The sequence below is a fragment of the Vombatus ursinus genome, unplaced genomic scaffold (assembly GCF_900497805.2).
Source record: "Vombatus ursinus unplaced genomic scaffold, bare-nosed wombat genome assembly UNPS02012147.1, whole genome shotgun sequence".
NCBI classification, from domain to species: Eukaryota; Metazoa; Chordata; class Mammalia; order Diprotodontia; family Vombatidae; genus Vombatus; species Vombatus ursinus.
In genome coordinates this window covers 208,483-223,854 of record NW_020951925.1, presented here as the reverse complement: position 1 = coordinate 223,854, position 15,372 = coordinate 208,483, and the positions used below count along the sequence as shown (strand labels likewise).

General features: G+C 58.4%; 1 protein-coding gene across 1 annotated transcript in view; it reads right to left on the bottom strand.

Moving 5' to 3' along the window:
* The window catches only part of FAM207A (family with sequence similarity 207 member A), a 54,294-nt gene extending 52,132 nt beyond the window's left edge, over nt 1-2,162 (bottom strand). Inside the window, exon 1 of the mRNA XM_027857401.1 lies at nt 2,056-2,162. The gene's annotated coding sequence lies outside the window, so the exon portion shown is untranslated. The remainder of the gene's footprint in view (nt 1-2,055) is intronic.
* Between the last annotated feature and the right edge of the window lie 13,210 nt (nt 2,163-15,372).

The window sequence follows — 15,372 nt, the reverse complement described above, 5'->3', positions numbered from 1 at the left end:
CCCCCCCCTTCTCACCCACCTGACCACAACCTGGAGGCTCCATCCCTATGAGAAGCCAGGCATGGCAGTTGGGGCTCTAGGTGTGTGGACCCTCCCTCCAATCTCTCCTGCCCATCCCAGGCTTCTACAAGATCCATCTGCCTTCTCCCTGGCTTCTTCTGCATCACAGATGCCATTCCTTTCTACCTACCCAGAGGGCTACAAATGTGATTTCACAGAATTCCAGGCTATCGGGCAGCCTCTAGTCCAACCCTCGTCTCTCTCCTCCCTAAAGGCCTCAAGCCCCCAAGCCACTCTGAGGGAGGGAGGCCGGTGACCCCTGGCATCTGGGGGAGGGAGGGCAGGAAAGCTCAGACTCCCATGCGCCGGCAGGGCAAGTTTCCATCCCCACTCAGGTATATCTCCTGGGAGGCCTCCTGCAGCCAGGATCTCCAGGCTTTAATTAGACTTATTTTAATTAAGCCAGTAAGTAGTCCCATCAGCCTCGGAGGGGAGGGTAAGCAGGCAGCGGGCTGAAAGAAGACTTGAAATGAGATGAGCAGGGAACTGTGCAGACATCCTGACTCCTCCTGGAGGTCTCCACAGGGGTCACCACTGAAGAAGTCCTGGCTTGCCTGCTAAGGCTGTCAGTCTGCAGGAATCCAGTCAGTCAACACTGATTAAGTACCTACAATGTGCCAGATGCAAAAGACAGTCCCTGCCTTGGAGGAGCTTATAATCTAATGGGGCAGCATGCAAACAAATCTAGACAAAGCAAGCCTGGAGACAGACTAAGGAGGGAATGATGAACAGAGGGAAGGCCCTGGAGGCTTCCTGGAGGAGGTAGGATTTTAGATGGGACATAAAGGAGAGCTCAGTAATTAGAGCAGGGGGAGAGTGTTCCAGGACTGGGGGATGGCCAGAGAAAAAGCCCAGACAGAGATGGGGGGTCTTGTTCTTGGAACGTGAAGGGGAGCAAGGTGTAGGAAGCCTGGAAAGGGAGGAGGATGCTGGGTTTTAAAGGGCCTTGAAGGTCAAACAGAGGATTTTGTCCTGGAGGCCAGAGGGAGCCCCTGGAGCTTACGTGTAGGGGGTGAGTGGCGAGACTGGGCTTCAGGGAGATCACTTTGGTGGCTGAATGGAAGATGGACCGGAGTGGGAGAAACTGGAGGCAGGCAGACCCTCCCCAGCGGCTGTGGCCATAGTCCAGGCATGATGTGAGCAAGACCTGCACCAGGGCGGGGGCGGGAGCAGGGCCAGACCGAGAGAAGGGGGAGAATTTGGGAGGGTGTGGGGAGGTGAAGTGAAACTGGCAGAGGAGAGACTGACCTGGAGGAGAAACGGACAAGACACACAGCGGAGGAGAAACGGACAAGACACAGCGGAGGAGAAACGGACAAGACACACAGCGGAGGAGAAACGGACAAGACACACAGAGGTGAAACAGACAGGCTTTCGCACGCCGCCGGCTGCGGGTGGTCCCAGCCGGAGGGACTGGAAGGACAGCGCCGTCCTCTGCAGTGACAGCCAAGGGATGGGAGAGGAGGGCTTAGGTTCACAACAGAGGGTCTCCAGGAGAGAGCTGCGGGGCCTTCCCGAGACAGAGACCCCTCCGGCTCTGGGCAGAGGAGAATGGCCCAGCGCTGGCACCCGGCCAACTGTACCAGTACTGACAGGTGCAGAGCGATCTGAAGGCAGCCCGACCGAGGCAGTGGCCGCGCTTCCCGAACGCTCCCCTAGAGCTCAGGGGTCGGTACAGCCCACTCCCCCGCTCGCCCCACCACCTCGGCTCCGGCTCTTGCGCGCCCTCTGCCGCTCTCTTGAGAGCACGCCAGCTGCTAGACAAGGACCGTACTATCTCCCGTGCTCCCTTTCCCCGCCCCCGCCGGCATGTGACTTGGTACGGCCCGCTCCCTCGCTTTCTCCTCTCTTCCGGCTCCGGCGCGCCCCCTGTCGCTCTCGCGAGAGCGCACCCAACCAGGGCTCCCGCTTGGAGCGTACCAAGTGCCGCTCCCCCCTGCTCACATTCCCCCCCTCCCGGCTCCGGTGGTCCCGCCTGCGGTGCGCCGGCCTTACCTGTCCCCCTGCTCCACTCCGTGCTGTCGCCTCCGCGGTCGTGGTCGTCGCCGCTGCCGCCACCGACGCCTCTGCCTCCTTGGCGCTCGGGGCCGGGCGGGCCGCCTTCACCGCGGCTGCGTGCAGCCTGGCCCGGGGCCGCCTCGCTTTGCCCACCATGCCGAGTCTCCGGAACCCGGCCGAGCCCGTCACGTGCTCACACCCGCCGCCCAGAAACAAGGCCCTGCGCACGTGAGTTCCGCGGCACCGCCCGGGCTCCTTTTGGGGAAGTGGGAAGGGGCGGGGCCGAGCCAAGGAGGGGGCCCGCCGCGGCGCCCCCCCCCCCCGGGAGGCAGGCTTCGCCCATGCGCGCTCCCTTCCGGCGGCTCGCCCCGTCCTGGCTGTCCCGGATTGCCCCATGAGGGGCCCCTCGTGGGTGCGGGTTTAGTCCGGAGGCGGGCGGAACTGGAGGCCCTCTTTTTACAGAAGAGGAAACTGAGGCCGCAGGGCACTCGGAACAGAATTAGAACCCGCCGCCCCTCCCCGCTTCCCCGGGAGCCTCGGAGGGTCGTAGAGCCTTCCTGGAGAGGGGGGCTGCGCAGGGCCCGAGAGGAGGGTGAAAGAACATGCCCCGATCCGCGCCCGCAGCCCCCCACCTCCGCCGGAGCCGGGGGGAGGGGCCGGCTTCCTGGCCTGCCGCGCTCCCCTCCCCCCAGCCAGCCGGGAGCCCTGGAAGGAGGAAGGGGAGCCGGGCCTTTCCCCCCAGGGCTCCCGGCAATCCTCTCCGGCTGCCCCTGGCCAGAGCCGAGGTCCGGGGCCTGTCCAGCTGTTTGCACGGTGTATGCCCCCCCATTAGATTGCCAAGCCCCCTGAGGGCAGGGGCTTGGCCCAGCTCCTGGCGCAGTGTCCACTCTGTGCACTCTCCCTGAGCCCATTTGGAGTTTCCTTGGTAAAGATGCGTTCTCCTCCAGCTTATTTTACAGATGAGGAGACTGAGGCAGGCAGGGTTAAGTGACTTGCCCAAGGTCAAACGGCTAGGACATGACTGAGGCAGCATTTGAACTCAGGTCTTCTTGGTGCTCCAGCCTCCGCAGTGCCACCCAGCTGTCCCTGGCACATAGTAGGCGCTTCATAAATGCTAGTTGACTTGACCTTGAGGCCCTGGGCAAGATGCTTCAGCCGCCCATGAGCCTCAGTTTAGCAGCTGTTAAAAGGGGAGCCCTGAAGAGAGAAGGGAAAGGCATTATGTTTGGCCCCAGGGAATGAGAAAGCACTGCCTCCTGCTGGGGGGCCTCGCTCGGGTTGGAAGTCCCGAGTTCAAATCCTCCTGAGCCACTTCCTAGGTGTCCCCCTGAGGAAGTCGCTCACCCTCCCTGGGCTTCAGTTTCTGCATCTGTAAAGTGGGGGTAAGGGTGGCACCTGCCCCACACGCTGGTTCTTGGTCCGGGGTCACACACAGGGAAACCGAGGCTGACAGGCAAAGGGACCTGCCCAGGGTCACACAGCTAGTCCAGCCTTCCTGTCTCCAGCGCCAGCCCTGACCACTGAGCCACACTGGCTCTGCGAGCCTGGCAAAGACGAGCCCTTTGGCAGTGTGGGTCACAGAGTCTCGAAGCGGGCAGGGAGAGGGGTGCCCGCCCTGCCCAGCTCGGCGGGCCCTGGGAGCACCTCGGCAGTTTGCAGCCAGGGCCAGGAGGGGGCGAGCCTTCCTGCAGGCTCCGCCAGGTGATGGCTCTTCTGGGCGGAAAGCCCCTGGAAACCCCTGGGCCGGCTTGCTGTTTAAGGACGGGCAGCTCACTTCCTCCCTCCCACTGCATCCCGTTGTGCCGGGCATCTTGGGCGGAGCAGGGGGAGAGAGGCGCCAGCAGAAGGGAATGAGTGTTCACAGACCACCTACCACGCGCCGGGCGCTTGGCTGAGTGATCGCTGGGCCCTCACGGCGTCCCCAGCGGGCAGACACCGGAGTGTGGGACTTAGGCAGGGTCACCCAGCCAGGAAGTGTCCACAGACCCAGGCCCAGCTGCTGCAGCTGCTTGTACTTACCTCAAATGGCGGCCTGGGGTCAGCCAAGGACTGTCCCCTGAACCAGAGCGGGTTTTAGATGAGCAGAGGCGAGTGTCCGATCCCTGGGGTGAGGCAGGGGCTGGGGCACAGCCGGGCTGGGCATCTCTCCCCCAGAGCCGGGACGGAATCCCTCTGCTCCTCCCAGACCCCCACCCACCCCCGGGGCAGGTCGCCTCTTCCTGCTCCCCCTCCAGGGGCTGGAGAAGGAGAAAGACCCGCCCCGCCCCTGCCGGACTGCCCCTAAGTGACTTGGCCCCCTCCCCTGGCCTTCCACCCCAGGAGGGCTGAGCTGGAGGGAGGAAGGCACCAGAATGGTAAGGCTGGGGTCTGTCTGCAGTCGGGCACCATGGCGTCTGTCGTCTTTATCTTACCGGGGAAACTGAGGCCTCGGGCCCCACCTGGCTAGGTGACCCTGGGCAAGTCCCGTACCGTCCCGTCTCTGGGCCTCAGTTCTTCAGGTTGGTCTCTCCACTAGTAACTTTTGCTCAGCCTATCCAGGACGGAGCAGACCCAGTGCTCCGAGTGGGAGGATTTGGATTGAAGCCCTGAAGAGAGGCCTGGGGTGATGTATCCTGAGGTCTTAGAAAAGTGAGGGTTCTCCTGCCTGGAGGGGTTCCCCCTTCTCTGCCTCCCCCTCTGCCCCTCTTCGCTGCCCCCCCCCCCCAGATGTCTGGCCAGCCCTTCCAGGTCCGGCTAGCGCGTGACCCGTTCCATCCAAAGACATTAACTTCTTGGGAGCCTGGAGCTGCTTCCTGTTGGGGTCACAGAGGAGCTGGTCCTCTAGTCTTGCCCCATCCCCATTTCACAGATGATGAAACTGAGGTTGGGAACAATGCGGTGACCCCAGGGAGGAGGTCATGGACTAGCCATCGGGACACCCGAGCTCTAGTCCTGCCTCTAGCCAACCAGGTGCCCCGCCTTGGACAAGTCATTTAAGCTCGGTGGGCCTCGGTTTCCCCGCTGGACTTGGATGATTGTGAAGGTGTCTCCCCTCTGGAGAAGTCTCTGGTTCTTGACTGTGAATGAAGGTTCAGGGGAGCCTCGGAGGGCAGACTGAGCTTGGGCTGGAGAGTGGCTCCTCGACCTCTGTCGGCCTGGGAAGGCAGTGGGCTCCCCTTCACCAAAACCCTTCAGGCAGAGGTTAGACGGGTGGCTGCTTGTCTGGGCTCCCGTGGAAGCCCACCCCCTCCCTGGCCAGGCTTGTGACTGCACCTGGAGGCTCAGCCCCCCCACCCCAGATTCTGGGAGGACTGGGCCACAGCTAGCCAGGCCCCCTGCCCCGGGGGGAACAGGCTTCTGGCTGTGCTCCCTGCTTTGCCCTCAGGGGCTGGGCTGCTGCTCTGGCATCTCAGAGCTGGGAGTTGCCGCCTCAACCTTCATCTCCTTGGCCCAGCTGCCATCGCAAGCCCTCACAATGATGCCTGCTGGCTTGGTGGACTTTAGCCAGTCACCTGCCCCTTCCCTGCTTGCAGACCTCTCTGGGTCCCGCGCCCAGCTGGGACTCGAGTCTCTCCTCAGGGGCCGTGCTTTCTGGCCTGACTCTGGGATGCCATTCCTAGAAAGGGTGCCAGGCAATGTCCATGCAGCCAGGTGGTCCAGTGGATAGAGTGCTGGGCCTGGAGTCAGGAAGACCCGAGTTCAAATCTGGCCTCAAACACTTTCTGTCCCTGTGACCCTGGGCAAGTCCCTTAACCTCTGTCTGCCCCAGTTTCCTTGGCTGTAAAATGAGGATTATGATAGCACCAGATTGTTGTACGGTAGGCACTTAATAAATGCTTATTTCCTCTCCTGCCAGTTTGCTCAGGTGTTCCCCTTCTGGCTGTCTCCTGCTGGAATCCAGACCAGATGTGGTCCCCCCCACCCCTGCCCCAGGAGACAACAGACAGCTGCTCCAGGGCCTGGCTCCTGACCAAGTGCCCTGTGCTCAGGGGGCTTTCCTGTCTCCGTTCCTGATCAGAGACTGGCTTTGGGGGAGGGCAGGGCTGACCTCTGGAAGGCAAGCCCTCTTCTCTGCTGCTGCCCGCCCCCTCTGAGCCCCGAGTTATAGACAGGACACTGAGGTCCAGGGCCTTGCCTAGAGTGAGAGGTGGATGAAGGCCCTAATCCCTCCTGAGGCACCCTCTCCCTCCACCCCCTCGGGCCTTTCTAGACATTGGGGGCCAGCCATTCTCTACTGGGTGGGAGTCAGTGCCCCCCTTCCAGAGCATTCCCCCCTAAGCTGGAGGCTGAGCCAGGGCAGGCTTTGGGGACTTCATCAATGCTCTTCAATGCTTGAGGGTTGATTGGGCGTGCCCAGGTAGTAAGAGGGTGCTTAATTAGAGCTAAAGGCCAGATTGACCCACGTTCCCACCCCTCCTATTTAGGGAGCCCAGGAGAGGAAATTCAATCAATCAATCAGTAAATATTCCTTAAGGCAAAAGACAGCCCCTGCCCTCCAGGAGTTTACAATCAGGCAAATTGCTGCCGCCCTGTCCTTCTCTAAGAGGACCCTGACACTTGGGAGGTGATACCAGGACCTGCGATTGGATTGGATTGATGGGAGGGCTTTGCAAGGTCACCAACCTCACCTCTGCCCAGGAGCCATCCGGGCCCAGTGGCCAGATACAGGTCAGGATGACTGCAGATGGCCGGGGGGGGGGGGGGGGGGGGGAAGGGAGGGAGACGACCTTGACTTTTTCAAGTGAAAGTCTATCCCAGGTCTCAGTTTGACCGAGGCAACACCTATTCAGTGATTAAGGCTAGGTAAGAAATGGGCAGAGAACAGCCTCTTAAAAAGCAAAACAAGACAACAGAGAACGAGGCAAGTGTATACAAAGCCAGCTCTGAGTGGGATAAATAGGAAATGATTAACCTGGGGGAGGGCTGGAACTAAGAGGGCTTAGAGAAGGCTTCTGGATGGATTCAGAGGAAGCCAAGGAGGGACAAGCTTCCAGGCATGGGGAATGGCAGGAGAAAACACCCAGGGCTAGAGATGGCTACTCTTTGGGAAAGCAGGTGGACGGACGATGCAGAGCAGGGCAGGTGGCCCAGTGTGGCTGGGCCAGGTAGAATGTGGATTTGAGTCACTGCATCACCTTGGACCGGTCATCTGCCCCTGGCCCCCCAGGGGGTCAGCTGATCCCTGAGGTTCCTTGGCTAAGAGAAAGCCATGTTGGAGAAGGCTGGCTGTGGGTCAGAAGGAACAAGGCCCCCAGGGTGCTGGAGGCTTCAGGCCCAGAAGGAGGGCTGAGGAAGCGGCCTCTCAAACCTCCTTTACTCATTAGGGGAGGAAGTGTTGGGTTTTCACTCTTGAAACCACTGGAGGCTGGGGAGGGGGGAAGGAAGCCTGGCTGCAAAGCCTCAGAATTTCCCCTCGGGGCCCCAGAGGTTTCCACGCATAAATTTTCTGACTCATGGGAGCTGGTTTGCCAGGCCTCCAGAGCATCAGGTCAACTTGGGGAGCAGCCCCAGGGCCCTGACCCAGACCCTGGCCCCTTCAGCTGGGCCACCTCCTCACTCCCTCCACCTGAGAGCTGCCTCTCCGTCTCTGCCCCTACCCTCAGGGTCTCAATCTACCAGTCAATCAACAAACCTTCCTGTGTGGCTAGGCCCTATCCTAGGACTGGAAATACAGTTGTTTTGTTTGCTGGTGAATTGACTTGAGGTGAGGCAGTCTTCAGCCTCACTCTCTCCTCAGGAGCTCTGGGTCCAGTGGCCAGAGATAGATCAGGAGGACTGGAGATGGCCTCCTCTGGAAATGTAACAGGCCTGGCCTCAAGGAGCTTCCATTCTAGGGGAGACTGCTGTGTGTTTGCACATAACCCGCGTCGAAGGTGATGCAGGCACCACCAGCTGGCTAAGTGACTGGCCCAGGGTCACACAGCTGTCAGTGTCTGAGGCTGGATTTGAATTCAGGTCTTGGCTCCAAGCCCAGTGCTGTCTCCACCCAGCCACCAGCTCCCTCCTTTTTCCTAGTCAGCTGCTTTCTTTTTAATGTTAACTGTCAGTCAGCTTGCATTTATTAATTCCTTACTAGGTGCCAAGGCTTATGATAAGCTCTGGGTATAGGAGGTAAAGAAAGGCAAAAGCCAGTCCCTGTTCTCAGGAAGCTCAGGGACTGATGAGGAACCAGCATGCAAACAAGATACGGATGGATGAACGGGATAGTCACGGAGCGAAGGCACTGGTATTAAGGGAAGTCAGAAAAGTCTTCTGGTAGAAGCCAGGACTTGAAATGAGACCTGAAGGGAGCCGGGAAGGGGGAGAGGATAAGCATTTATAGAGTACCTGCTGTATGCTGGGTGCTGTGCTAAGCCTTTTACAAATATGGTCTTATCTGATGCATATAACAAGCTTGTGAAGTAGGTGCTATCATGATTTCCATTTTACGGTTGAGGAAACTAAGGCAAACAGGTGAAATGACTTGCCCAGGGTCACACAGCTAATAAGTATCCAAAGCTGAACTTGAACTCGGGTCTTCCTGACTCTAGACCCAGTGTACCACCCAGTGGCACTACTATAGTACTCTCTACCCACTGTGCCACCAGGCTGCCTTAGGAGGCAGAGCGTTCCAGCCGTGGATGATGGGCAGCTAGAGAAAATGTCTGGAGGAGGGAGACAAGTGTCCTACTTGAACTCAGTGAATCACGGAGTCCTTGGAGAAAGGCCAGAAGGGGTCACATTGTAAAGCTCTTTGAAGCCCAAACATGATTCAGTGTTTGATCCTGGAGGCCATAGGGAGCCTGGGGAGTTTATTGAGTGAGGGGGTGGGGGTCTAACCTGCACTTTGGTGGCTGAATGGAAGATGGACTGGAGCGGGGAGAGCCTGAGGCAGGCAGATCTCTCCCTCCCAGCAGCTATTGCTGTAGTCCTGGTGTCTGGACCAGGGTGGGGCAGTGTGGGAGGAGAGAAGGGAGATGTTACAGAGGTGAAATGGCAGGCCTTGGCACCTTATTGGATATAGAGGGTGAGAGAGTGAAGAGTCCAGCATACTCGTAGGTTGGGGGCCTGAGGGCCTGGGAGGAGGGGCTGCCCTCTACAGTAACAGGCAAGGGGTTGGGGTTGAGGATTTAGGGGGAAAGAGAATGCATTCTGCTTTGGACCTGTTGAGTTTAAGCTGTCCATGTTGCACTGGATTTGTTTGTGCAAAAACTTTTCAATGATGTTTAATCGGAATTGTCCGTTTACCTTCTGTGACCATTTCTGTCTCCTACTTGGTCATGCACTGGACAGGCGCTCCTACCAGAAGCCTCTGGTTTGTTTGCGATATCCCTGCTGGCCTCTAAATCCCCTCCCCATCGTGGGGGGGGGGGGGGGGGGGGCGTGGTGTGAGATGCTTGTCTTGGCCTGTTTCTGCCAGACTGCTCTGCAGTTTTCCATTCCATCCGGAGCCCTTCTCCGAGAGCTGGTTTTTTCACACCCGAGATCACTGCGCAGGTCCACATTGCTTAGACAGACCTGGTACTGATGGACCCCTTCCTCCCTGCCTTGTTTGTCATGATTCCCTAGATACTCCAGCCCCTTTATTCCTCTAGATGCAGATTTCAATCCCTTTTCTAGCTCTCAAAGCTCATCTTTTGGGGGTTTGATGGCTGGGGCCCTGAATAAGTACTGTACAGTGGTGATTTTACTAGATGGGCTCTGCCTGCCTGACCCCTCATTTTCAGGGGCCCTAACCCTGGCGCTGTCCTCTCACGGTAATGTATCCGTGGCCTCCCACACAATCCCGTTGCACAAGCCTCCAGTGACGAGTGGGGGGTAGTAGGTGGGGGCAGTTCCTGTTTTTGGTCGAGTTTTCTCGCCTAAGCCAGAGTGCAAAGCTCCCTGTCTCCATTGCCCCCACCCTCACCCTAGTTCTGTAAAATTACAGTGATGTGGAAAGCAGGAAGGAGAAGTGGGCCCAGCCCCCAGAGTCCCCGAGCTCTCACCCCACCCCCCATGGGGTCATGGAAAGAGGGCCTCTTCCCGCTCCTGGGTCCGGCCCATGGGCGGGGGACAGGACTGTCTGGGGGCGCCCACACAGACTCCTCTTTTGTGACAGTCGCTCAGGCTGAGGCAGTATTTTCACCCAGGACCTAGAGGGCAGCCAGGCATTTGCCTTTGGTGGTGGGCACAGGGGCGGGGGGCATTGGTCGGGAGGGCATCCAAGGAGGGAATTCCACAGGTGAAAACAGAAAGCCAAGAGCTTCAGCAGAGCCTGAGTCTCGGCACCCACCCTGCCTCGTTGGGTGGTGAAGGAACGTGCCAGGCTGGAGGCGTGGCGGAGCGTGTGCTCCCAAGGGAGCCTGGAGCTGGCTCTCAGCCCTGGTGCCCCAGCCCTCCCCAGGCCAGGGTCCAGACAAGCAGAGCACTCCAGCAAAGACCCCAGGGTGCTGGCGGGGGGATGAGGGGCGAGGTGGGGGCTGCTGTGCCGGGTAGGCTCCACCCTGGAGAGAGCCCCAGTCCCGGAGAGCTTTCAGCCCTTTGGTGACTCCTAGGGTTAAAGCGTTTATGCAGGTCAGAAAGAAGGGACGGATGGACTGTGACTGTCAGCTTGTGGAGGGCAGGCCGCTTTTCCTTTGAGCCTTTGTATTCCCAGGAACACATTCCTGACCTGCGGAAGGCCTCCGTAAATGCTTAGAGAATCGAGCAGAAAGGCCCATTCCAAAGAGCTGCTCCTGAGCAGGCGCTGTTGTCTGGGGTCAGCCCGGCTTTTTCCATATTCAATGCCACGAACGTTCATTTAGCACATACTGTGTGCAGGACGCTGTGCCTTAGGGAATGGTCGCTAGGGGCTTCCCATCAGAAACCCTAGGAAGTCATTCAGACTCATTCATAGGAGAAACTCTCTCCTGGAGGAACCCCTCAAGCTGGGGGGAGGGGTGCCTGGACCAAGCCCCGCAGCCTGCCCACTGCTCAGCCAAGGTCAGGGCCCTCGCTCGCCTTTGGACCCGCCTCACGACCCACTCCTGCACCCCGAGTCCTCGCAGCATGGGCAGTCGACTCCCTGGGGAGCCAGCAGATCGAGGGACTGGGGGAGGGGGACAGCTTCAGTCTCATCTTCCCGGCCTAACTGTGGTCCAGGAAGAGGTCTAAGGCTAGCCCAGCCTGCCTTCTACCCTCTGTGGTGTGTCTGAAAGGCTCGTTCTCTGGGGAGTCATCTGTGTAGAGGGGAAGGAAGCAGGGAGCTCCCCTCCATGGCCAGCTGAGGCCAAGGCCTCTGAGCCACCCAGCCCTTCTTGGTCATTTCTGAGCGCTGAGATGAGGCTCTGTGCCCCAGGAGAGATGTAGGGGAGACGGAGCCCTCTGACTGCCCCCTCAGAGCCAGGCCTGGGGCGCCGAGATCTAGGGACTGGCCCAGAGTGGCAGTTGAACCCAGTCTCCTGACTCTGAGCTGGGCACTGTAGCGATCGAAAGAAAAGTGAATGGGGCTGACTTAGCGCAGTGCCCTGCACATGGTAGGCACTCAAGCCGTGGCTGCATCTATCTGACAAGAAACATCTTAATAGAGGCCTGGAGGAAAGACAAGCTGTGACATTTTATTCCTCGAAATGCGCCTGCTTCCAGGTAAACATCTGCAAAGCCCCCTTGTGGTTGTGTGAGATTTGTTTACCTTCTGCTGTTGGGCCCAAGCCTGAGGGCCTCCCAGGGCCAGCCCCCACCCCATGGCCGGACAGGAGCCAGGGTGGTAGAAGGCTGGGGTGATTCATACCAAGCAGGGGCCGGCAGGCCCAGCAAAGACGGCAGCGGGCAGTCATCAACTACCAGGCCTCTCCTGAGTTTGTCACCACGGAACCATCTCCAAGACCCCAATGTGACTGGGGAGGGTGGGTGCATTGCCCTGGGGGAGCAAACACGGAAGGCTGAGGGCCCCCAACGCCCCCCCCCCCCGAAGTCGTTACCACCCTCTACAGGGCATTCCTCCCCCACTTACCTGGTCTCTGTTCCGTGCCTTCCTTTAAATGAGTGTCTCCAACGTTTTCCTGGAGGGCGGGAGAAGGCAGTCATTACTGGTTGATTGGAAGGAAGTGCCCCAGGGGCCTGCGTGGCCTCGCCAACATCATGGATGAAGGATAGATGGTTTATTGGACTGCCAGGTGGCCGGAAGCTCAGGGGTGCAGCGGACGCCCAGGGGACAGTCCGGTGTCAGAGCGCTGCAATTCGTCTTGGCTCTGTCTGTGCTCACCTGCACAGATGGTTGGGCCATTTGTTACACTCGGAAGTGTTTCTGAGTTGGTTTTGTGTCTATCACGCATCTGTGCTGACTGTTCAGTCGAAGGGTGCCCTGTCCTCTGCTCTGGCCTTTCCCTCTAAACCTGGCTCCTTTCAAGGTCCGGCTTCGGACCACCTTCACATGAAGGTAGCCCTCCCTGCCGCTCCATCCCCCACCTCTTAGCTTTCTCTAATGCCCCAAACTCCCATGAATTCATTCCAGTCTATTGTGTTTACCTCAGCCTATGTGCAGGTGCTGTCTCTACCTCCCATAGGATGCCCCCTGCTTGAGGGTGGGACCTCTGGTCTTTGTACTCCAGAGCCTTGTCCAAGGCTTAGCACATAGTAGGTGATTGTTGACTGATTTCTCGATCGACAAGCTAAAACACTGGGCCAAACCTAACCAAATGCAGTTGAACAGAGCCATATAAAATCCTATACTTGGGTTCAAAAACTCTGTTTCCCCAGGACCAGCCACAGCAAGGGAGGCCTGGCCAGACCCCAGGCTGTCTAAAGGTCTTTTCTGGGAGCATTTCCATAGGGCTGTGGAGCTCGCATGTGGGGAAAGTTCCCCAGGGAAATGGGAGATAGACCCCTAACAATGGAGTGGAGGATGGGGGTGGGGGCCAAGTGCATAACCTTGTCCAGGGTCAGTCTTGGTCAGTGAAGCAGGAGGGCCGGGCCATCTCCTGAGGGCTCAGCTCCAGGGCCCCAGGAGAGGCTGCTGGCTGTCGCTGCTATGGCCCTATCAGGGCCAGGACGCTCTCAGGACTCCTCATGGGGGCCCTGCCGCAGTCGCTCTTCCGGGGGTACTACCCCACCCCTGGCTCTGCCCTACTCAGCCACAGGCTGGTGAGAGAACCCCCTTCCCTTGGTATGCTGTTCAGCAGGCAAGGTGCTCCGGTACCTGGGAGCTGCCGAGCCCTCAGCGAGAGGATCCAGGAGCATGGGGTCCAGCTTGGAGCAGGAGGGTGCCTTCCCTGGGCCGGAGCCCCAAGGTGCTCTCCTCGTACAGGGCACCTAGCGGGAGAGCCCTTTCTGTTTGCTGTGGTCCCACGCTGGCCCCTTGAATCCCAGAAGAGTCAGGGCAAACACAGCGTGAGGGTCACCTTGCCTAACTAGGCTGGAACCTTCTGGCCTTGGTACCATAAGAGAGAAGGTGAGGAGGCTGGTCTAGGCAGGTGATGGGCGGGGCTGGACTCTATCTGAAGTTAACAAATCAGTCCTTGGCTGTTCTTCAGTTATTTTTGACCCATACAAGAGAGTTTCCATCGAGTATCTGGAGGTGACTAGCCCCCTGAATGAGGTCTTCGTTAGCCTTGGAGGGCAGGATCAGAGCAGGGGGAGGAGCTGCTTTGGGCTTGAGAACAGGAAAACCTTCCCAGCCACCTGAGCTATCCTGGAGCTGAGAGCTCTGGCCCTTGGGGGGAGCGCTATCGCCCCTAGGAAGAGGCTGGACCACTCCTTGTCAGGGCATCCCGGGGAAGACATGTTGCAGCGTGGGGTGGCCCAGATGTCCCTGAGGCCTCAGAGGAGCTGGAATCTATCTGGTCGGGCTCTCTGGCAGCCCTGAAATTCTGTGACCAAGGACCGTAGGAACTGAGCACGTTTGCCAGGATGGCAAAGTGTTCCTCTGTCTTAAGGTGGATGCCTGGAGACAGAATTTGGAAAAGGGGGAGCTGAAAGGGCAGCCAGGTGTGTCTGCAGGTGGAGGCCAAGGCCTGGCCAGCTCTTTGGCTTGAAGACATCTTGATGCTGGGAAGCCAGAGCATCCCGGCCCCCCAGGAGCCCTGTTGCTCTGGGAACTGGCCAGCCCAAGCCATAGAAGCCTGCTCTGGCCTCTGGGCAGCATCCCAGGCTGGGGGGACCAGACCTGGGGTGCTTCCTGGGCTGGGCCTTGCCCACATCTTGGCATCTCTGACCCAGAGAAGCTTCAGCGCTCTAGTTGCACACCCCACCCCACTTCATGGCAAAGCTGGTGCTGCCACAGGAAAGAATCCTGCTAGGAACAAGCCTGTTTTATAGATTGTCCAGCTTTTAAATGTTAACAGAAACCTCCAAGAGTGAGGCAGATAAGGAGTCATGGGGGGAGGGAGGGCTCTGTCACTTACTCTTTACTGACCTTGGATGAGTCAGCTGCTCCCCCCCATCCTCGGTTTCCTCATCTGTAAAATGACTCAATGGTCTTTAAGGTCTTATTCCATAATGATGTTTGCCATGGGTTCAGAATCACAAATTACTCTCCTTTCCAGGAATGAGAACTAACTTCAATTTGTGTCCACATGGGCGCTGATACTGGTCCAAGGATGTGCTTGTAAATCCTTCAGGAGACTCTAGGACAGTGACCTGTGTCAGTCGGCTGACAAAGTCTGCCCATCCGGAAGAGACCTGGCTGGTCTCCTGGACCAGCTGAACGCTGACTGTGCCCGCTTGACCATGGACAAGTCACTTCATTTGGCCCTGTTTCCCACATCTGTGAAATGAGGAGGTTGGACTCTGTGACCTCCAAGACCTTCCCAGCTCTGGTCTTCTGTGACCTGGGGTTCAAAACCCAAATCTATTACTCTGCCCCCCTCCCCTGTGACTAGGTGAGGTTTTATCTGTGACTTGAAGGAAGCTAGAGAGTTCAGTAGTCGGAGCGGAGAAGGGAGAGCATTCCAGGCCTGGGGGATGGCCAGAGAGAATGCCCAGAGCCCAGAGGTGGAGGGGCTTGTTCATAGAACAGCCAGGGTTCACTGGATTGATGGTGATAGGAAGCCACTGGAGTTTATCGAGTAGGGGGTGACATGGTCGGACCTGCGCTTTAGGAAAATCACTTTGATGGCTGAATGGAGGATGGCCTAGAGTGGAGAGACTTGGGGCAGGCAGACCCCCCCAGTGGCTATTGCCATAGTCCAGGAATGGGGTGATAAAGGTCTGTACGAGGCAGGTAGCAGTGTCAGAGGAGAGAAGAAGGCCTGTAGGAGAGATATTGCAGAGGCGACATTGACAAGATGTTGAGAGATGTTGCAGAGGTGTAATTGAGGAGAGATGTTGCAGAGATGAAATCTTTAAAAAGAGATGTTGCAGAGGTGAAATCTGTAAAGAGAGGTGTTGCAGAGGTGA